Source organism: Lolium rigidum, chromosome 1, assembly GCF_022539505.1.
Source record: "Lolium rigidum isolate FL_2022 chromosome 1, APGP_CSIRO_Lrig_0.1, whole genome shotgun sequence".
Lineage (NCBI taxonomy): Eukaryota > Viridiplantae > Streptophyta > Magnoliopsida > Poales > Poaceae > Lolium > Lolium rigidum.
This window is the reverse complement of record NC_061508.1, coordinates 126,331,773-126,356,998: the sequence shown is the minus strand read 5'-3', so window position 1 is coordinate 126,356,998 and position 25,226 is coordinate 126,331,773.

Sequence of the window (25,226 nt, the reverse complement as noted above, 5' to 3'; positions counted from 1 at the left end):
GTTTTGAATACGGAATATCTTCTCTAGTAAAGCGTTGAAGGGAATTTACCTCAATCATGGATGAAGGGGGAATTATCTCACATATATCTTCTATCGGAGGTAGATTCTTCACATCTTCAGATTTAATACCTTTCTCCTTGAGAGACTTCTTAGCTTCCCTCATATCTTCATCATTCAATTTAATTAAACCCCTCTTCTTCAATATTGGCGTTGGAGATGGTTCAGGCGTAGTCCAATCATCATGATTCCGGCCTATTTTAGCCAATAATTCTTCAGCGTCGTCCGGAGTTCTTTTCCTGAAAACACAACCAAGCACAACTATCCAGGTATGCCCTAGACTCAATGGTTAGTCCACTATAAAATATATCAAGTAAATCATGCTTTTCCAAATCATGGTCAGGCAGAGCTCTAATAAGAGAACAAAATCTCGCCCAAGCCTCAGGCAATTTCTCTCCATCTTCCTGATCAAAATTATAAATTCTCTGCAAAGCAATATGTTGAGCACTAGCAGGAAAGTATTTCCGGAAGAAAACATCAAGCAATTCTTTTGGACTTTTAATAGAATTAGGTGGCAAATTATTATACCAAGTTTTACCGTCATTCTTTAATGAGAATGGAAAAAATTTAGCAACAAAATAAGTACGCATCTTAACATCATCAGAAAACAAGCTACTCAGAGTAGATAACTCAGTCATGTGTTCAACAACACTTTCTTTTTCAGTACCACAAAAGGGTGTTTTATCAACAATAGCTATATGAGATAGATCAAGAGAAAAATCATAATCTTTATCCTTAATGTTTATAGGAGATGTGGCAAATTTAGGATCAGGAGACAGTTTATATCTAACAGCATGTTCTGCAAGCAACTTTTTAATTTTTCTTGCATCAGTAGTAGCATTGCATTTTTCAATAAAATCATCATTAAGTTCCACATAATCTTCATCAAGATCATCACTAGAGTATTCAAGTTCAGGTGAATTAACAGGTGTAGTAGCATTAGGAGTTTCAGTATTTTCAATTTGTCTAGACCTAGCAATTGTAGCATCTAGAAAAGATCCCAATGAACCACTATCATGAAGCACAACAGAAACATTATCAATATTATGAGAGTTTTCAGATTCAGCAGAAGTACCAGCATGTGAAGCATGTGTCGGTGAAACAAGTTTATCAATCACAGATGGTGAATCAAGAGCAGCAGAGGTACTCAGAGTTGTACCTTTTCTTGTAGTGGATGGTAATATGGCGACCTTAGTATCGCGAGGTTTACCCATGATGGAGAATTTGTAGCGAACAATATTAATCCAAGTGAACTTCCAAATAAAGCTATGCTCCCCGGCAACGGCGCCAGAAAATAGTCTTGATGACCCACAAGTATAGGGGATCGCAACAGTCTTCGAGGGAAGTAAAACCCAATTTATTGATTCGACACAAGGGGAGACAAAGAATACTTGAAAGCCTTAACAGCGGAGTTGTCAATTCAGCTGCACCTGGAAACAGACTTGCTCGCAAGAGTTTATCATTAGTAACAGTTTTATAGCAAGTAGCGTAGTAAAATAACAAGCAGCAGAGTAACAAAGACAAGCAGATAGTGATCTTAGTAAACAGCAGGATTAAAATACCGTAGGCACGGGGACGGATGACGGGCGTTGCATGGATGAGAGAAACTCATGTAACAATCATAGCAGGGCATTTGCGAGATAATAATAAAACGGTATCCAAGTACAAAGCAATCAATAGGCATGTGTTCCAATTATAGTCGTACGTGCTCGCAATGAGAAACTTGCACAACATCTTTTGTCCTACCAGCCGGTGGCCGCCGGGCCTCAAGGGAAACTACTGGATATTAAGGTACTCCTTTTAATAGAGTACCGGAGCAAAGCATTAACACTCCGTGAACACATGTGATCCTCACGTCACTACCATCCCCTCCGGTTGTCCCGATTTCGTCACTTCGGGGCCATTGGTTCCGGACAACGACATGTGTATACAACTTGCAGGTAAGACCATAAACAATGAATATCATGATGAAATAATAACATGTTCAGATCTGAGATCATGGCACTCGGGCCCTAGTGACAAGCATTAAGCATAACAAGTTGCAACAATATCATCAAAGTACCAATTACGGACACTAGGCACTATGCCCTAACAATCTTATGCTATTACATGACCAATCTCATCCAATCCCTACCACCCCCTTCGGCCTACAGCGGGGGAATTACTCACACATGGATGGGGGAAACATGGCTGGTCGATGGAGAGGCGTCGGTGGTGATGATGGCGATGATCTCCTCCACTTCCCCGTCCCGGCGGAGTGCCATAACGGAGACTTCTGGCTCCCGAGACGGAGTTTCGCGATGTGGCAGCGTTCTGGAGGGTTTCTGGCGACTTCGACTTCTCTCCGTGCGTTTTTAGGTCGATGCCAATAAGTAGTCCGAAGGAGGGCGTCAGAGGCCGGCCGAGGGGGCCACACCATAGGGCCGCGCGGGCCCCCCCCTAGGCCGCGCCGCCTTATGGTGTGGGGCCCTCGGGCCTCCACTTTATTTGTCCTTCTGGCTCCGTCAGTATTCTAGGAAAATAGGGCCTTCTGTCAAAATCCCGAGGTTTTTCCTGAAAGTTGGATTTCTGCACAAAAACGAGACACCAGAACAGTTCTGCTGAAAACAACGTTAGTCCGTGTTAGTTGCATCCAAAATACACAAATTAGAGGCAAAACAATAGCAAAAGTGTTCGGGAAAGTAGATACGTTTTGGACGTATCATCCATCAGCCGAGAGAGAGGCCCAGTTCATGGAGGCGCCGCGCTTGGATGCGCCGCCCTCGGCGGCGACGCGCGCGGCGGCGACGGGCTCGGCGGCGACGGGCTCGGCGGCGATGGGCTCGGCGGCGACGGGCGCGGAGGCGACGGGCTCGGAGGCGACGGGCGCGGAGGCGACGGGCTCGGAGGCGACGACCGCCGGCGCATTCTTCTTCTCCATCGCCGGCAGGGTAGCGTGCGTACGGCGGTTGGGGTTTTTTCGATTTGGAGAAGTTGATGGGACGTGAGAGGGGTGGTTTCGTGCGTGAGCGAGAATGAGACGACTGTGTGCAGAGGGAGGGAGGGAGGGGCTTACGCGTCCTAAATGCGACCCGCGTCCACTATTTGCACGTCTGCACCGCGACACGCGTCAACAATGGCACGTCTTCCACTTCTGCATCGCAACACGCGTCCTCGGGTCTAACCCCGGAAATTTAGATATACTCGGGTATACCCTCGAGTCATATACTAGCATTTTTTGTGTGCTCGGTTTTCCCCTTGAGTGCTAATACTGGCTAGTGCAATATACTCAGTTTTACCCTCAAGTGGCTGGTCAACAGAGAGTCAACAAATGGGATTAACTAGTTAAATGAGTTATTTAATGTGCAAAAAATTCCAAAAAAGAGTGGCACTTACTCATTGAGTCTTTACCACAAATTGCCACTTCTCAAATCATAGATAAATCAAGTTTCACCACAAATTTCCACTTCTCAAATCACCTAGTAGCTATGAAGGTGCATGGTTTTCCATAATAAGCCCTACCCAAAACAGCTTTCCCCAAAACATACTTTGTCTGAATGAGGCCATAATTTTCACACTCATGTAGATTTGTATTGCAAATAGTTTGAGGTAGGCCAAGATGGGTTTCATTGTACAAAACATGCATTTTCCATTTTTTAAATCTCATATTTGAATCCCTTAGTCTGTTTATTACTCACTTGCCCTTGGTTTCTTGATACTACTCAGTTTTTCCCTCTCCCTTCACAAACTCTCACGTACGCCCAACATTGCCCCGATTGGTCTAGCCCATGTCACGCGGATCGTGCCCGCCGACCGTTGATCGTATGATCTAACGGGCGGGATAACCCCTATCTCTCTCTCCGGTCGGGGCCACCACCCTTTCTCTCTCTCGTCGTCGGTTAGCTTCACGCAAAGTTTGGTTTTCTCGCATTATTTTTCACGAGCTAAATTATAAACTCTTTTTAGGCATTACGTTTCACGCAAAAAATGATAAACCATCACCGATTTGTTGTAGCCATTACTTTTCACGCAAAAAAATGATACACCATCACCGATTTGTTGTAGCCATTACTTTTCACGCAAAAAACGATAAATCATCACCGATTTTGTTGTAGCCATTACTTTTCACGCAAAAAATGATACACCATCACCCATTTCTTGTAGCCATTACTTTTCACGCAAAAAACGATAAACCATCACCGATTTTGTTGTAGCCATTACTTTTCATGCAAAATGATACACCATCACCCATTTCTTGTAGCCATTACTTTTCACACAAAAAACGATAAACCATCACCGATTTTGTTGTAGACATTACTTTTCACGCAAAAAATGATACACCATCACACATTTCTTGTAGCCATTACTTTTCACGCAAAAAACGATAAACCATCACTGATTTTGCTGTAGCCATTACTTGTCACGCAAAAAATGATACACCATCACCCATTTCTTGTAGCCATTACTTTTCACGCAAAAAATGATAAACCATCAACGATTTGTTGTAGCCATTACGGTAAATGATAAACTATCACAAATTACCATTTCTTTTAGGCATTATTTTTCACGGTAAAATGATAAAATATATATACCCCCACAACGGTCGTCTCCTCCTTAATTTATTGTGTAAACCCCCACAACGGTCATCTCCTCCTTAATTTATTGTGTAAACCCCCACCAACGTTCACCTCCTCCTTATTTTATTGTGTAAACCCCTACAACGGTCATCTCTCCCTTATAAACACCCACACGGCCATCCCTTGTGTCAATAGGTTCTGCCTCTCTCTTCTTCGTTCACATACACTTGATCCATTGCCATGGCTTCCACGTCTTGGACGCGGACCGGAAGGGGAAGGGGAAGGGGAAGGGGAAGGGAAGGGGAAGGGGAAGGGGAAGGGGAAGGGGAAGGGGAAGTGGATCATCATCATTGCCACCACCACCATCAACACTGCCATTGATCATAGAGGAGTTCTTCATCGTCGTCTATGAAGACCCTTTGGTCAAGAAGGTACGTACGCGTTCCCACATATATGATGCATGTGATTAATTATGGGCATGTTCTAAAAAACCTTTAATTTCAAACGATCGGCGCTCGATCTCTTTGCAGAGCTCTCCCAAAAAAGTTTGCGGACTAACTTGACGGCCGGGAGCCGGCTAAGGTGTATCTGCGAGCAGCCGACCGTGGTCCTCGTCTCCGGACCGTGGAGGTCCTATTTGACGGTCAAGGCCGGATGTACCTCGACAAGGGCTGGGAGAAATTCGCCATCGCGCACGGTGTGGATTTCGGCTGCTTCGTACACTTCAAATATGAAGGCGATGATGTGCTCACGGTGAAGGTGTTCGACGGAACAATGTGCAGGAAGTACTACTACTCGGACGACGAAGATACTGACGATGAAAGCGACGACGACGTGAAGCCATGCATCCATCCCCTTTAGATAAGGGGATTATGACCAAGAATATATATGTAGCTTCATATGCATCGATTTAGAGATCTAACTATTTTCTATATATTATGCACATGTAAAAGATAATGTCGCATTTCCACTATTATTCGAGCACCACATCCTCCAAACGATGCCGATGCCGATGCCGATATCGGCATGGTCAGAATGGCTATGCTCGCCGCCACTGCTAGGTCAACGTCGGGATGCACAATGTTTAGCATAAGAGTCACTTTAGATTAAGCTGTGAAAATAGTCACCTGCCACAGCGGTCATTGGCTGCGGAGGCCCCACAGAGCGGCAATATAATTTTCTATAAATAAATAGACGACCCATCGGTCATTGGCTGCGGCAGCCCCATAGAGCGGCCCCATTTGTCATTGGCAGCACCGTGTATACAATCAGGAAATAAAACGATCCACGCGTCAACGGTAGATGGATGGCTACCCGTCGGCACGAGACGGTCGGAGAGGAACTGCCCTCTATGCAGCCCCACCTCTGTGCAGCCCCACCCGTCAGATTAACGGTAACGGTAAGGCCTCTGACCTGACGGCAACCCGCGTCTTCGAGAGGTTTCAAACTAGAGGGAGGGGAAAGCTGAGGAAAAGCTAACGAGCTGGGGAAAACTGAGTACAACTAACGAAGCAGGGGCACGAAAATAGAAATCCCTAGTTTTTAAGCTATTTTGTCCCATGAGCTATATATTGCAAAGGCGAATGATGGAAATTTTAAAGATAGCACTCAAGCAATTTACTTTGGAATGGCGGAGAAATACCATGTAGTAGGTAGGTATGGTGGACACAAATGGCATAGTGGTTGGCTCAAGGATTTTGGATGCATGAGAAGTATTCCCTCTCGATACAAGGTTTAGGCTAGCAAGGTTATTTGAAACAAACACAAGGATGAACCGGTGCAGCAAAACTCACATAAAAGACATATTGTAAACATTATAAGACTCTACACCGTCTTCCTTGCTCGTTCAAAACTCAATACTAGAAATTATCTAGACTTTAGAGAGACCAAATATGCAAACCAAATTTTAGCAAGCTCTATGTATTTCTTCATTAATGGGTGCAAAGTATATGATGCAAGAGCTTAAACATGAGCACAACAATTGCCAAGTATGAAATTATTCAAGACATTTTAGAATTACTACATGTAGCATTTCCCAATTCCAACCATATAACAATTTAACGAAGAAGATTCAACCTTCGCCATGAATACTATGAGTAAAGCCTAAGGACATATTTGTCCATATGCAACAGCGGAGCGTGTCTCTCTCCCACACAATTAATGCTAGGATCCATTTTATTCAAACAAAAACAAAAACAAACTGACGCTCCAAGCAAAGTACATAAGATGTGATGGAATAAAAATATAGTTTCAGGGGAGGAACCTGATAATGTTGTCGATGAAGAAGGGGATGCCTTGGGCATCCCCAAGCTTAGACGCTTGAGTCTTCTTAATATATGCAGGGGTGAACCACCGGGGCATCCCCAAGCTTAGAGCTTTCACTCTCCTTGATCATATTGCATCATTTCCCTCTCTTGATCCTTGAAAACTTCCTCCACACCAAACTCGAAACAACTCATTAGAGGGTTAGTGCATAATAAAAATTTATATGTTCAGAGGTGACATAATCATTCTTAACACTTCGGACATTGCATAAAGCTACTTGGACATTAATGGATCAAAGAAATTCATCCAACATAGCAAAAGAGGCAATGCGAAATAAAAGGCAGAATCTGTCAAAACAGAACAGTTCGTAAAGACGAATTTTAAAATGGCACCAGGCTTGCTCAAATGAAAATTACCAAATTGAATGAAAGTTGCGTACATATCTGAGGATCACGCACGTAAATTGGCATATTTTTCTGAGCTACCTACAGAGAGGCAGGTCGAAATTTGTGACAAAGAAAGAAATCTGTTACTGCTGCAGTAATCCAAATCTAGTATGAACCTTACTATCAAAGACTTTACTTGGCACAACAATGCATAAAACTAAGATAAGGAGAGGTTGCTACAGTAGTAAACAACTTCCAAGACTCAAATATAAAACAAAAGTACTGTAGTAAAAACATGGGTTGTCTCCCATAAGCGCTTTTCTTTAACGCCTTTCAGCTAGGCGCAGAAAGTGTGTATCAAGTATTATCAAGAGACGAAGTATAAACATCATAACTTGTTCTAATAATAGAATCAAAAGGTAACTTAATTCTCTTTCTAGGGAAGTGTTCCATACCTTTCTTGAGAGGAAATTGATATTTAATATTACCTTCCTTCATATCAATGATAGCACCAACAGTTCGAATAAAAGGTCTTCCCAATATAATGGGGCAAGATGCATTGCATTCAATATCCAAGACAACAAAATCAACGGGGACAAGGTTATTGTTAACGGTAATGCGAACATTATCAACTCTCCCCAAAGGTTTCTTTATAGCATTATCAACAAGATTAACATCCAAATAACAATTCTTCAATGGTGGCAAGTCAAGCATTTTATAAATTTTCTTAGGCATAACAGAAATACTTGCACCAAGATCACATAAAGCATTACAATCAAAGTCATTGACCTTCATCTTAATGATGGGCTCCCAACCATCTTCTAACTTTCTAGGAATAGAAGTTTCAAGTTTTAGTTTCTCTTCTCTAGCTTTTATGAGAGCATTTGTAATATGTTTTGTGAAAGCCAAGTTTATAGCACTAGCATTAGGACTCTTAGCAAGTTTTTGCAAGAACTTTATAACTTCAGAGATGTGGCAATCATCAAAATCCAAACCATTATAATCTAAAGCAATGGGATCATCATCCCCAATGTTGGAAAAAATTTCAGCAGTTTTATCACAGGCAGTTTCAGCAGTTTTAGCAGTTTTTTGCAGTTTTGCAGGCTTTGCATTAGGAGTAGAAGCATTGCCAACACCAATTATTTTACCATTTATAGTAGGAGGTGCAGCAACATATGAATCATTAACATTACTAGTGGTGGTAATAGTCCAAACTTTAGCTACATTATTCTCTTTAGCTAGTTTTTCATTTTCTTCTCTTTCCCACCTAGCATGCAATTCAGCCACCAATCTTATATTCTCATTAATTCTAACTTGGATGGAATTTGCTGTAGTAACAATTTTATTTTCAATATCCTTATTAGGCATAACTTTCGATTTCAAAAGATCAACATCAGAGGCAAGACTATCAACCTTAGAAGCGAGAATATCAATTTTATTGAGTTTTTCCTCAACAGATTTGTTAAAAGCAGTTTGCGTACTAATAAATTCTTTAAGCATAGCTTCAAGTCCAGGGGGTGTATTCCTATTATTGTTGTAAGAATTCCCATAAGAATTACCATAACCGTTACCATTATTATAAGGATATGGCCTATAGTTATTACTAGAATTGTTCCGATAAGCATTGTTGTTGAAATTATTATTTTGAATGTAGTTTACATCAACATGTTCTTCTTGGGCAACCAATGAAGCTAACGGAACATTATTAGGATCAACATTAGTCCTATCATTCACAAGCATAGACATAATAGCATCAATCTTATCACTCAAGGAAGAGGTTTCTTTGACGAGAATTTACCTTCTTACCTTGTGGAGCTCTTTCCGTGTGCCATTCGGAGTAATTAATCATCATATTATCAAGAAGTTTTGTTGCTTCACCAAGAGTGATGGACATAAAGGTACCTCCAGCAGCTGAATCCAATAGGTTCCGCGAAGAAAAGTTCAGTCCTGCATAGAAGGTTTGGATGATCATCCAAGTAGTCAGTCCATGGGTTGGGCAATTTTTAACCAAAGATTTCATTCTCTCCCATGCTTGAGCAACATGTTCATTATCTAATTGCTTGAAATTCATTATGCTACTTCTCAAAGATATAATTTTAGCAGGGGGTAATATCTACCAATAAAAGCATCCTTGCATTTAGTCCATGAATCAATACTATTCTTAGGCAGAGATAGCAACCAATCTTTAGCTCTTCCTCTTAATGAGAAAGGGAACAATTTTAATTTTATAATATCACCATCTACATCTTTATACTTTTGCATTTCACACAATTCAACAAAATTATTGAGATGGGCAGCATCATCATCAGAACTAACACCAGAAAATTGCTCTCGCATAACAAGGTTCAGTAAAGCAGGTTTAATTTCAAACAATTCTGCTGTAGTAGCAGGTGGAGCAATAGGTGTGCATAAGAAATCATTATTGTTTGTGGTTGTGAAGTCACACAACTTAGTATTTTCAGGAGTGGCCATTTTAGCAGTAGTAAATAAAGAAAACTAGATACAATAAATGCAAGTAACTAATTTTTTTGTGTTTTTGATATAGAGTGCAAGACAGTAAATAAAGTAAAGCTAGCAACTAATTTTTTTGTGTTTTGATTTAGTGCAGCAAACAAAGTAGTAAATAAAATAAATCAAGACAAAAACAAAGTAAAGAGATTGGATTGTGGAGACTCCCCTTGCAGCGTGTCTTGATCTCCCCGGCAACGGCGCCAGAAAAGTATGCTTGATGGCGTGTAACTCACACGTTCGTTGGGAACCCCAAGAGGAAGGTATGATGCGCACAGCAGCAAGTTTTCCCTCAGAAAGAAACCAAGGTTTATCGAACCAGGAGGAGCCAAGAAGCACGTTGAAGGTTGATGGCGGCGGGATGTAGTGCGGCGCAACACCAGGGATTCCGGCGCCAACGTGGAACCTGCACAATTCAACCAAAGTACTTTGCCCCAACGAAATAGTGAGGTTGTCAATCTCACCGGCTTGCTGTAACAAAGGATTAGATGTATAGTGTGGATAATGATTGTTTGCAGAAAACAGTAAAACAAGTATTGCAATATATTGTATTCGATGTAAAAGAATGGACCGGGGTCCACAGTTCACTAGAGGTGTCTCTCCCATAAGATAAATAGCATGTTGGGTGAACAAATTACAGTCAGGCAATTGATAAATAGAGAGGGCATAACCATGCACATACATGATATGATGAGTATTGTGAGATTTAATTGGGCATTACGACAAAGTACATAGATCGCTATCCAGCATGCATCTATGCCTAAAAAGTCCACCTTCAGGTTATCATCCGAACCCCTTCCGGTATTAAGTTGTAAACAACGAGACAATTGCATTAAGTATGGTGCGTAATGTAATCAATAACTACATCCTTAGACATAGCATCAATGTTTTATCCCTAGTGGCAACGAGCACATCCACAACCTTAGAACTTTCTGTCACTCGTCCCAGCATTTAATGGAGGCATGAACCCACTATCGAGCATAAATACTCCCTCTTGGAGTTAAGAGCAAAAACTTGGCCAGAGCCTCTACTAATAACGGAGAGCATGCAAGATCATACACAACACATAGGTAATAGATTGATAATCAACATAACATAATATTCTCTATCCATCGGATCCCGACAAACACAACTTATAGTATTACAGATAGATGATCTTGATCATGTTAGGCAGCTCACAAGATCCGACAATGAAGCACATGAGGAGAATACAACCATCTAGCTACTTCTATGGACCCATAGTCCAGGGGTGAAGTACTCACTCATCACTCCGGAGGCGACCATGGCGGTGAAGAGTCCTCCGGGAGATGATTCCCCTCTCCGGCAGGGTGCCGGAGGCGATCTCCTGAATCCCCCGAGATGGGATTGGCGGCGGCGTCTCTGGAAGGTTTTCCGTATCGTGACTCTCGGTACTGGGGGTTTCACGACGAAGGCTATTTGTAGGCGGAAGGGCAGGTAAAGGGGCGTCACGAGGGGCCCACACCACGGGCCGGCGCGGCCGGGGCCCGGGCCGCGCCGCCCGGTGTGTCGCCACCTCGTGGCCCCACTTCGACTCTCCCTCGGACTTCTGGAAGCTTCGTGGCAAAATAGGACCCTGGGCGTTGATTTCGTCCAATTCCGAGAATATTTCCTTACTAGGATTTCTGAAACCAAAAACAGCAGAAAACAACAACTGGCTCTTCGGCATCTCGTTAATAGGTTAGTGCCGGAAAATGCATAAATACGACATATAATGTGTATAAAACATGTAGATATCATCAATAATGTGGCATGGAACATAAGAAATTATCGATACGTCGGAGACGTATCAACAACAAAATCAACGGGGACAAGGTTATTGTTAACCGTAATGCAAACATTATTAATCCTACTATCAAAGACTTTACTTGGCACAACAATGCAATAAAATAAAGATAAGGAGAGGTTTCTACAGTAGTAACAACTTCCAAGACTCAAATATAAAACAAAAGTGCAGAAGTAAAATAATGGGTTGTCTCCCATAAGCGTTTTTTTAACGCCTTTCAGCTAGGCGCAGAAAGTGTGAATCAAGTATTATCAAGAGATGAAGCATCAACATCATAATTTGTTCTAATAATAGAATCAAAAGGTAACTTCATTCTCTTTCTAGGGAAGTGTTCCATACCTTTCTTGAGAGAAAATTGATACTTAATATTCCCTTCCTTCATATCAATAATAGCACCAACAGTTTGAAGAAAAGGTCTTCCCAAAATAATGGGACAAGATGCATTGCATTCAATATCAAAGACAAAAAAATCAACGGGGACAAGGTTATTGTTAACCATAATGCGAACATTATTAATCCTCCTCAAAGGTTTCTTTATAGAATTATCAGCGAGATTAACATCCAAATAACAATTTTTCAATGGTGGCAAGTCAAGCATATCATAGAGTTTCTTAGGCATAACAGAAATACTTGCACCAAGATCACATAAAGCATTACAATCAAAGTCATTGACCCTCATTTTAATGATGGGCTCCCAACCATCTTCCAACTTCCTAGGAATAGAAGTTTCAAGTTTTAATTTCTCTTTTCTAGCTTTTATGAGAGCATTTGTAATATGTTTTGTAAAGGCCAAATTTATAGCACTAGCATTAGGACTTCTAGCAAGTTTTTGTAAGAACTTAATAACTTCAGAGATATTAATATCATCAAAATCAAAACCATTATGATCTAAAGCAATGGGATCATTGTCCCCAATATTTTGAAAAATTTCAGCAGGTTTAGCACAAACAGATTCAGTAGTTTTATTAGTTTCAGGCAATTTTGCACGCTTTGCACTAGGAGTAGAAACATTGCTAACACCAATTATTTTACCATTGATTGTAGGAGGTTTAGCAACATGTGAAGCATCATCATTACTAGTGGTGGTAATAGTCCAAACTTTAGCTACATTATTCTCTTTAGCTAGTTTTTCTTCTCTTTCCCACCTAGCATGCAGTTCAGCCATCAATCTAATATTTTCATTAATTCGAACTTGTATGGCGTTTTCTGTAGCAAATGACTTAATATCTTTATCTCATTAGGCATAACTTTCAATTTTAAAATATCAACATCAGCAGCAAGACTATCAACCTTAGAAGCAAGAATATCAATTTTACCAAGCTTTTCCTCAACAGATTTGTTAAAAGCAGTTTGTGTACTAATAAATTCTTTAAGCATGGCTTCAAAACCAGAGGGTACACTCCTATTATTGTTTTAAGAATCACCATAAGAATTACCATAACCATTACCATTATTAGGATATGGCCTATAGTTTTTACCAGAATTATTACTATAAGCATTGTTGTTGAAATTATTATTTTTAATGAAGTTCACATCAACATGATCTTCTTGAGCAACCAATTAAGCTAAAGGAACATTATTATGATCAACATTAGATCTACCATTCTCAAGCATAGACATAATAGCATCAATCTTATCACTCAAGGAAGAGGTTTTTTCAACAGAATTTACCTTCTTACCTTGTGGAGCCCTTTCAGTGTGCCATTCAGAGTAATTGATCATCATATCATCAAGAAGCTTTGTTGCGGCGCCTAAGGTGATGGACATAAAAGTACCTCCAGCAGCTTAATCCAATAGGTTCCTCGAAAAAAAATTAATCCTGCATAGAAGGTTTGGATGATCATCCAAGTAGTTAGTCCATGGGTAGGGTAATTCTTTACCAAAGATTTCATTCTTTCCCATGCTTGGGCAACATGTTCATTATCCAATTGCTTAAAATTCATTATGCTACTTCTCAAAGATATAATTTTAGCGCGAGGATAATATCTACCAATGAAAGCATCCTTACATTTAGTCCATGAATCAATACTATTTTTAGGCAATGATAGCAACCAATCTTTAGCTCTTCCTCTTAAGGAGAAAGGAAACAATTTCAATTTTATAATGTCACCATCTAAATCCTTATACTTTTGCATTTCACAAAGTTCAACAAAATTATTAAGATGGGCAGCAGCATCATCAGAACTAACACCAGAAAATTTCTCTCTCATAACAAGATTTAGTAAAGCAGGTTTAATTTCATAAAATTCTGTTGTAGTAGCAGGTGGAGCAATAGGTGTGCATAGGAAATCATTATTATTTGTGCTAGTGAAGTCACACAACTTAGTATTCTCAGGAGTACCCATTTTAGCAGTAATAAAAATAAGTAAAGCAAACTAAATAAAGTAATGCAAGTAACTAATTTTTTTGTGTTTTTGATATAAAGGACGCAAACAAGACAGTAAATAAAGTAAAGCAAGTAACTATTTTTTTTGTATTTTTGATATAGAGAAAGCAAACAAAGCAGTAAATAAAGTAAAGTAAAGCAAGACAAAAAACAAAGTAAAGAGATTGGATGTGGGAGACTCCCCTTGCAGCGTGTCTTGATCTCCCCGGTAACGGCGCCAGAAAAATTGCTTGATGGCGCGTGAAACACGCGTCTGTTGGGAACCCCAAGAGGAAGTGTGATGCGTACAGCAGCAAGTTTTCCCTCAGTAAGAAACCAAGGTTATCGAACCAGTAGGAGATGAAGGCCACGTGAAGGTTGTTGGTGAAGGAGTGTAGTGCGGTGCAACACCAGGAATTCCGGCGCCAACGTGGAACCTGCACAACACAATCAAAATACTTTGCCCCAACTTAACAGTGAGGTTGTCAATCTCACCGACTTGCTGTAAACAAAGGATTAAACGTATGGTGTGGAGAATGATGTTTGCTTGCGAAGAACAACAGAGAACAGAGTTTGCAGTAGATTGTATTTCAGATGTAAAAGAATGGACCGGGGTCCACAGTTCACTAGTGGTGTCTCTCCAATAAGAAATAGCATGTTGGGTGAACAAATTACAGTTGGGCAATTGACAAAGTACATAGACCGCCATCCAATTGCATCTATGCCTAAAAAGTCCACCTTCAGGTTATCATCCGAACCCCCTCCAGTATTAAGTTGCAAGCAACAGACAATTGCATTAAGTATGGTGCGTAATGTAACTAGTGACTACATCCTTGAACAATTGCAACTTAATACTGGAGGGGGTTCGGATGATAACCTGAAGGTGGACTTTTTACTCATCATGATATGTATGTGCATTGTCATGCTCTCTTTATTTGTCAATTGCCCAACTGTAATTTGTTCACCCAACATGCTGTTCGTCTTATGGGAGAGACACCTCTAGTGAACTGTGGACCCCGGTCCAATTCTCTTTACTGAAATACAATCTACTCGCAATACTTGTTTTACTGTTTTCTCTGCAAACAATCATCTTCCACACAATACGGTTAATCCTTTGTTACAGCAAGCCGGTGAGATTGACAACCTCACTGTTTCGTTGGGGCAAAGTACTTTGGTTGTGTTGTGCAGGTTCCACGTTGGCGCCGAATCCCTGGTGTTGCGCCGCACTACATCTCGCCGCCATCAAACTTCAACGTGCTTCTTGACTCCTACCGGTCCGATTAAACCTTGGTTTCTTACCGAGGGAAACTTGCCGCCGTGCGCATCACACCTTCCTCTTGGGGTTCCCAACGGACGCGTGTCGAACGAAAGACAATACGTCAATCACGCGCATCAAGCAAATTTCGGCGCCGTTGTGGGGAACTGAAGAAAAGTTACACCACAGGGATCTCTAACTCCCACGTCAACTTTGCGCCAGCAACAAATTTCTGGCGCCGTTGCCGGGGAGATCAAGACACGCTGCAAGGGGAGTCTCCACTTCTCAATCTCTTTACTTTGTTTTTGTCTTGCTTAGTTTTATTTACTACTTTGTTTGCTGCACTAAATCAAAATACAAAAAAATTAGTTGCTAGTTTTACTTTATTTGCTATCTTGTTTGCTATATTGAAAACACAAAAAATTAGTTACTAGCATTTACTTTACTTATTTCATCATGTTTCCTTTTAATTTTACCACAAAGAACATACCGGTAGGACGTGGGTCTATAGTTGGGAGAAATAATATAGAAGAATTCTTCAACCATGTTAGTACCATTGAAAATTTTGAAGATAGACACTTGGTAGACCTTGCGCCTACTTATGAAATTGCTGCTGCGCATTTAGTTCGCTTGTTGGAAACCAAATTTGTTAATCTTAATCCTATAATCCAACACATGTTTTTCACACTTGGTGATATGGAAGAAGGGGAAAAGAAAGATTTTGTTTTAGAAACCCTTCTTAGAGAATTTGGTGGTCTAGCAAGAGAAGCTAGAAAGGTCTTTGCTAAATTTAATATGCTTGGTTCTCCTACTAATTTTGTTAGTCTCCTCGAAAAGATGGATATGGATAGAATAAGATACACTAATAATATTGATGATGGAGGGGAGATCAAAGCACCAATACCATGCAAGCTCCTAGCTATGAATGATGCACTAGAAAATAATTATGCTTGGCTTGTTCCTGAAAATTTGTTTGATGAGAGTAGCACGCCTAAGACTAATGAAAAGGGAGATGCTAAAACTTATGTATCTAACATAATATGCCTGGTTGAGAAGAGCCCACACCCCGCTGTAGAAGTACCACCCTTTGATAATACTTGAGATACACTTTCTGCGCCTAGCTGAAAGGCGTTAAAGAAAAGCGCTTATGGGAGACAACCCATGTTTTTACCTACAGTACTTTGTTTTTATTTTGTGTCTTGGAAGTTGTTTACTACTGTAGCAACCTCTCCTTATCTTAGTTTTGAGTTTTGTTGTGCCAAGTTAAGCCGTTGATAGAAAAGTAAGTACTAGATTTGGATTACTGCGCAGTTCCAGATTTCTTTGCTGTCACGAATCTGGGTCCGCCTCCCTGTAGGTAGCTCAGAAAATTACGCCAATTTACGAGCATGATCCTCAGATATGTACGCAAGTTTCATTCAATTTGAGCATTTTCATTTGAGCAAGTCTGGTGCCATTTTAAAATTCGTCAATACGAACTGTTCTGTTTTGACAGATTCTGCTTTTTATTTTGCATTGCCTCTTTCGCTATGTTGGATGAATTTCTTTGATCCACTAATGTCCAGTAGCATTATGCAATGTCCAGAAGTGTTAAGAATGATTGTGTCACCTCTGAATATGTCAATTTATATTGTGCACTAACCCTCTAATGAGTTGTTTCGAGTTTGGTGTGGAGGAAGTTTTCAAGGATCAAGAGAGGAGTATGATGCAACATGATCAAGGAGGGTGAAAGCTCTAAGCTTGGGGATGCACCCGGTGGTTCACCCCTGCATATATCAAGAAGACTCAAGCGTCTAAGCTTGGGGATGCCCAAGGCATCCCCTTCTTCATCGACAACATTATCAGGTTCCTCCCCTGAAACTATATTTTTATTCCATCACATCTTATGTGCTTTTTCTTGGAGCGTCGGTTTGTTTTTGTTTTTGTTTTGTTTGAATAAAATGGATCCTAGCATTCACTTTATGGGAGAGATACACGCTCCGCTGTAGCATATGGACAAGTATGTCCTTGGTTTCTACTCATAGTATTCATGGCGAAGTTTCTCCTTCGTTAAATTGTTATATGGTTGGAATTGGAAAATGATACATGTAGTAATTGCTATAAATGTCTTGGGTAATGTGATACTTGGCAATTGTTGTGCTCATGTTTAAGCTCTTGCATCATATGCTTTGCACCCATTAATGAAGAAATACATAGAGCATGCTAAAATTTGGTTTGCATATTTGGTTTCTCTAAGGTCTAGATAATTTCTAGTATTGAGTTTGAACAACAAGGAAGACGGTGTAGAGTCTTATAATGTTTTCAATATGTCTTTTATGTGAGTTTTGCTGCACCGGTTCATCCTTGTGTTTGTTTCAAATAAGCCTTGCTAGCCTAAACCTTGTATCGAGAGGGAATACTTCTCATGCATCCAAAATACTTGAGCCAACCACTATGCCATTTGTGTCCACCATACCTACCTATACTACATGGTATTTTCCCGCCATTCCAAAGTAAATTGCTTGAGTGCTACCTTTAAAATTCCATCATTCACCTTTGCAATATATAGCTCATGGGACAAATAGCTTAAAAAACTATTGTGGTATTGAATATGTAATTATGCACTTTATCTCTTATTAAGTTGCTTGTTGTGCGATAACCATGTTTATCGGGGAACGCCATCAACTCATTGTTGAATTTCATGTGAGTTGCTATGCATGTTCGTCTTGTCCGAAGTAAGGGCGATCTACACCGAGTTGAATGGTTTGAGCATGCATATTGTGAGAGAAGAACATTGGGCCGCTAACTAAAGCCATGATTCATGGTGGAAGTTTCAGTTTTGGACAAATATCCTCAAATCTCTAATGAGAAAAGAATTAATTGTTGTCAAATGCTTAAAGCATTCAAAGAGGAGTCCATTATCTCGTTGTCTATGTTGTCCCGGTATGGATGTCTAAGTTGAGAATAATCAAAAGCGAGAAATCCAAATGCGAGCTTTCTCCTTAGACCTTTGTACAGAGCGGCATAGAGGTACCCCTTTGTGAAACTTGGTTAAAGCATATGTATTGCGGTGATAATCCAGGTAGTCCAAGCTAATTAGGACAAGGTGCGGGCACTATTGGTACACTATGCATGAGGCTTGCAACTTATAAGATATAATTTACATGATGCATATGCTTTATTACTACCGTTGACAAAATTGTTTCATGTTTTCAAAATCAAAGCTCTAGCACAAATATAGCAATCGATGCTTTTCCTCTATGAGGACCATTCTTTTACTTTCAATGTTGAGTCAGTTCACCTATTTCTCTCCACCTCAAGAAGCAAACACTTGTGTGAACTGTGCATTGATTCCTACATACTTGCTTATTGCACTTATTATATTACTCTATGTTGACAATATCCATGAGATATACATGTTACAAGTTGAAAGCAACCGCTGAAACTTAATCTTATTTTGTGTTGCTTCAATACCTTTACTTTGAATTATTGCTTTATGAGTTAACTCTTATGCAAGACTTATTGATGCTTGTCTTGAAGTGCTATTCATGAAAAGTCTTTGCTTTATGATTCACTTGTTTACTCATGTCATACACATTGTTTTGATCGCTGCATTCACTACATATGCTTTACAAATAGTATGATCAAGATTATGATGGCATGTCACTCCGAAATTATCCGTGTTATCGTTTTACCTCGCTCGGGACGAGCAGAACTAAGCTTGGGGATGCCGATACGTCTCCGACGTATCGATAATTTCTTATGTTCCATGCCACATTATTGATGTTATCTACATGTTTTATGCACACTTTATGTCATATTCGTGCATTTTCCGGAACTAACCTATTAACAAGATGCCGAAGTGCCGCTTGTCGTTTTCTCGCTGTTTTTGGTTTCAGAAATCCTAGTAAGGAAATATTCTCGGAATTGGACGAAATCAAAGCCCAGGGGCCTATTTTTCCACGAAGCTTCCGGAAGTCCGAAGACGAGACGAAGAGGGGCCACGGGGTGGCCAAACCCTAGGGCGGCGCGGCCCCACCCCCGGCCGCGCCGGCCTATGGTGTGGGCCCCCGTGCCGCCTCTTGACTTGCCCTTCCGCCTACTTAAAGCCTCCGTGACGAAACCCCCGCACCGAGAGCCACGATACGGAAAACCTTACCGAGACGCCGCCGCCGCCGATCCCATCTCGGGGATCCAGAGATCGCCTCCCGCACCCCTGCCGGAGAGGGGAATCATCCCCCGGAGGACTCTACACCGCCATGGTCGCCTCCGGAGTGATGTGTGAGTAGTCTACCCCCGGACTATGGGTCCATAGCAGTAGCTAGATGGTTGTCTTCTCCCCATTGTGCTATCATTGTCGGATCTTGTGAGCTGCCTATCATGATCAAGATCATCTATATGTAATTCTATATGTTGCGTTTGTTGGGATCCGATGAATAGAGAATACTTGTTATGTTGATTATCAAAGTTATGCTTATGTGTTGTTTATGATCTTGCATGCTCTCCGTTACTAGTAGATGCTCCGGCCAAGTAGATGCTTGTAACTCCAAGAGGGAGTACTTATGCTCGATAGTGGGTTCATGCCCGCATTGACACTCGGGACGATGTGATGTAAAGTTCTAAGGTTGTGTTGTGCTCGTTGCCACTAGGGATAAAACATTAGTGCTATGTTCAAGGATGTAGTCACTAGTTACATTACGCACCATACTTAATGCAATTGTCTGTTGCTTGCAACTTAATACTGGAGGGGGTTCGGATGATAACCTGAAGGTGGACTTTTTAGGCATAGATGCATTTGGATGGCGGTCTATGTACTTTGTCGTAATGCCCAATTAAATCTCACTATACTCATCATGATATGTATGTGCATTGTCATGCTCTCTTTATTTGTCGGTTGCCCAACCGTAATTTGTTCACCCAACATGATGTTCGTCTTATGGGAGAGACACCTCTAGTGAACCGTGGACCCCGGTCCAATTCTCTTTACCGAAATACAATCTACTGCAATACTTGTTTTACTGTTTTCTCTCGCAAACAATCATCTTCCACACAATACGGTTAATCCTTTGTTACAGCAAGCCGGTGAGATTGACAACCTCACCGTTTCGTTGGGGCAAAGTACTTTGGTTGTGTTGTGCAGGTTCCACGTTGGCGCCGGAATCCTCGGTGTTGCGCCGCACTACATCTCGCCGCCATCAACCTTCAACGTGCTTCTTGACTCCTACTGGTCCGATTAAACCTTGGTTTCTTACTGAGGGAAACTTGCCGCTGTGCGCATCACACCTTCCTCTTGGGGTTCCCAACGGACGCGTGTCGAACGAAAAGACAATACGTCAATCACGCGCATCACATAGCAACTCACATGATATTCAACAAAGGTGTAAAAGTTGATGGCGTCCCCAGAAACATGGTTACCGCTCAACAAGCAACTTATAAGAAATAAGATACATAAGCACATATTCTTCACCACAATAGTTTTTAAGGCTATTTTCCCATGAGCTATATATTGCAAGGGCAAATAATAGAATTTTAAAGGTAGCACTCAAGTAATGTACTTTGGAATGGCAGAGAAATACCATGTAGTAGGTAGGTATGGTGGACACAAATGGCATAGTATTTGGCTCAAGAATTTGGATGCACGAGAAGAATTCCTCTCAATACAAGGCTAGGCTAGCAAGGTTGTTTGAAGCAAACTCAAGTATAAAACGGTGCAGCAAAGCTCACATATGAACATATTGTAAGTACTATAAGACTTTACATCGTCTCCTTGTTGTTCAAACACCTTAACCAGAAAATATCTAGACTCTAGAGACCAATCATGCAAACCAAATTTTAACAAGCTCTATGTAGTTATTCATTAATAGGTGCAAAGTACATGATGCAAGAGCTTAAACATGATCTATTTGAGCACAAAAATTGCCAAGTATCAAATTATTCAAGACAATATACCAATTACCACATGCAGCATTTTCTGTTTCCAACCATATAACAATGAACGAAGCTGTTTCAACCTTCGCCATGAACATTGAAAGTAAAGCTAAGAACATTTGTGTTCATACGAAACAGCGGAGCGTGTCTCTCTCCCACACAAGCATGTATTTATTCAGAGAATGAAAAATAAATCCATCAAACATAGCAAAACAGGCAATGCGAAATAAAAGGTAGAATCTGTCAAAACAGAACAGTCCGTAAAGACGATTTTTTTTTAGGAACTTAACTTGCTCAGATGAAAAAGCTCAAATTGAATGGAATTTGCGTACATATATGAGGATCACACACGTAAATTGGCAGATTTTTCTGAGTTACCTACAGAGAGGCCTATTCAAATTCGTGACAGCAAGAAATCTGTTTCTGCGCAGTAATCCAAATCTAGTATCAATCTTACGATCAAAGACTTTACTTGGCACAACAATGCAATAAAATAAAGATAAGGAGATGTTGCTACAGTAGTAACAACTTCCAAGACACAACAAAACAGTAGCAAAATAAAAAATGGGTTATCTCCCAAGAAGTGCTTTCTTTATAGCCATTAAGATGGGCTCAGTAATTTTAATGATGCTCACATAAGGATGAGAGTTGAAGCAAAGAGAGCATCAAAAAGCAAGTATGAAACAAATTTAAGCCTAACCCACTTCCTATGGGAAGGAATCTTGTACACAAATAAATACATGAGGAGCAAAGTGACAAGCATAGGAAGATAAAACACGAGTATCTTCAAGATTCTCAACATAGAGAGGGGAAACTTAATATTATTAAGATGCATATAGCCATGTTTCCCTCTCTCATAATAACTTTCAGTGGCATCATGAACAAATTCAACAATGTAACTATCACATAAAGCATTCTTATCATGAGTCTCATGCATAAAATAATTACTACTCCCAACATAAGCATAGTCATTCTTATTAATTGTAGTGGGAGCAAATTCAACAAAGTAGCTATCATTATTATTCTCATCATCAAATATAGGAGGCATAGTATAATCATAATAAACTTTATCCTCCATAGTAGGTGGCACCAAAATACCACTATCATTATAATCATCATAAATGGGAGGTAAAGTATCATCAAAGAAAATTTTCTCCTCATAACTTGGGGGACTAAAAATATCATGCTCATCAAAACCAGCTTCCCCAAGCTTAAATTCTTCCATAGCATTAGCAACAATGGTGTTCGAAGCGTTCATACTAATATCATTGCTACTAGCATGCAAATAAGGTTCCATAGGTTTTTTAATTTTCGCATCAAACAATCCATGTCTTAACTCAGGAAATAGAATAAAAAGCTCATTGTTGTTTTCCATTATGCCTAACTAGTGAACAAGAAACAAAAAGATGCAATTGCAGGATCTAAAGGAAATAGCTTCGAGCACTCACACACCGGCAACAATGCTAGGAAATAGCTTAGTAGTCGGAGGATGTGAATACCTTTTACCTTACCTCCCCGGCAACGGTGCCAGGAAATAGCTTGATGTCTACGCACGCTTCTATTCCTGTAGACAGTGTTGGGCCTCCAAGAGCAGAGGTTTGTAGAACAGCAGCAAATTTCCCTTAAGTGAATCACCCAAGGTTTATCGAACTCAGTGAGGAAGAGGTCAAAGATATCCCTCTCAAGCAACCCTGCAATTACGATACAGGAAGTCTCTCTTGTGTCTCCAACACACCTAATACACTTGTCAGATGTATAGGTGCACTAGTTCGGCGAAGAGATAGTGAAATACAAGTAGTATGGATGTATATAAGTGGTAATAGCAATCTGAATAAAATATGGCAGCGAGTAAACATGCAACGAACAGTAAATAAACGGAGATTCGATGTTTGGAAACAAGGCCTAGGGATCATACTTTCACTAGTGGACACTCTCAACATTGATCACATAATAAAACCACTCTACACTCTCTTGTTGGATGACAAACACCATTAATTGTGTAGGGCTACAAGAGCACCTCAATGCCGGAGTTAACAAGATCCACAACATTTGATGTTCATATTTAAATAAGCTTAGAGTGCATGATAGACCAACGCAATTATACCGAGTACTAACATAGCATGCACACTGTCAACATCAACTATGAAAGGGGGGAATAGATCACATCAATACTTATCATAGTAATGAAGGAGATATGCCCTAGAGGCAATAATAAAGTGGTTATTATTTATATCTTTATGTTTATGATAAATGTTTATATATCATGCTATAATTGTATTAACCGAAACATTAGTACATGTGTGATATGTAGACAACAAAGAAGTCCCTAGTATGCCTCTTAAACTAGCTTGTTGATTAATGAATGATTAGTTTCATAATCATGAACATTGGATGTTATTAATAACAAGGTTATATCATTGTATGAACTAGCAAAGTGGCCCGCGCACATGCGCGGGCGACATCTTGACTCTCTTAATAATTGTTTTATTATCCATTAAATTTATATGAATCTAGATAGTCTAGTAAATATTCCTCTGACAAATAAATTGTAGGAGGCCATTTTAACTTTTTAATAATTTGAATTCACTTATATTTAATAAATGTCATTACTACTTAATTGATCATTAAAGTTTGATGCATTCAAGAAGAACAAATCAGGAAACAAAGAAGAAGAAAGCTCTAAGTAGAACATCAAAAATAGAGCAGAGATAAATACATCAAGAACCGTCTTTGTCAAGCAGAACATGGCCAATGTCTTTGTTGCAATAATGAGGGAAAGCTAACATAAATGTACTCTATATTTTGCGATAACATAAGAACTTAACATAATATGCTTATGAAAGGTAAAGAGTGTAGTGCGTAATTTTTAAAATAGTAAGAACAACCTTCTTATTCTGAGTAATAATTGTAGAAGCTAGGATGTGGGCAAAACTTATGAAGTATATATACTATAATTCTCAAAGAACATGAAGATATAAAATTTCATATTGATAGTTTATGGATGCTCAATTTTGAAGCACATAAATGTATTGAATTGATGCACACTGATATTATATAGTAGGTTTACAATCCTATTCATCACCTAAGCCGATCGACAAATAGGCGTCTTTCTGTAAAATGAACAAAAGGCAGTAAATTTTCTCAAAAGAGATAGAATAAAGTAAAAAAGTATTCACACCACTGGATATTAATCAATCATAGTTCTTTGAACATGAAAATAATAGAATAAGCACTCATGGTCAATATAAGCATAATTAATTGGGTTACATTCCGCTAGCAGAGTATTTAGCTCCATTGCATACAATGTATTAAGAATTTTAATAAGCAGTAGTAACAAAGGTACTAAGCAAAGCACTCCGTTGTTTCATGTTTTCACCACTAATATTGAAGAGACCTACAATTAGACCACAATACAGAAGTCTTAATTATCCCATACTGCAGGTACCTTTCATCAAGAATAATAGATGGTCTGCAGTCTAGTTTGTTCTCGGCAAGACATATTGGAAAACTGATAAGAAACACCAATTTTTATCTAAGCGGAAGCATTCGAGAGAAAGCACTGAAGTTCATGGATAATATATTCGAAAAGACATATTCATGCAGTAATTAACATTGGGGTAAATCATTGGTCAATAGCATGTGTTTTTTCAAAAACTGGATAACAACAATGTTATAAATCACTCATCTACAGAGGATTGAGTTCATCAGTGTAGATGCGACTGGAGAACTGAGTTTTGTCTATACTTCTGAACCTCTATACGTCTCAAACGGTGTTGCTTCATTGCTGCCGGCAGGCAGAACATGCCTATGAAAAACATATTGCATAAGAATTAGTCACTAACATCTAGATTATTCCAGGCGCTTCCTTGCCGTCGTCAAGCCGCATGCACAAGGTCTATGAAGAGAAGTTTGCATAAGAAATACTCAACATCACGGTTTCTCCTATGTTTGTGGTTTTCGAGGGTAGAGAGCACAGCAGGATTCCATTGTGGCCGGCCAACTCAGTAAATGCGCAGCACCGATCAGTACTGTCCTTGCATATAAGACCTCATTACCATGACGATGTATTTATTAGTCCCTGGTCTCTCCTTAGGTACATGCTCTCTTCCCTTTTGATTTGTTC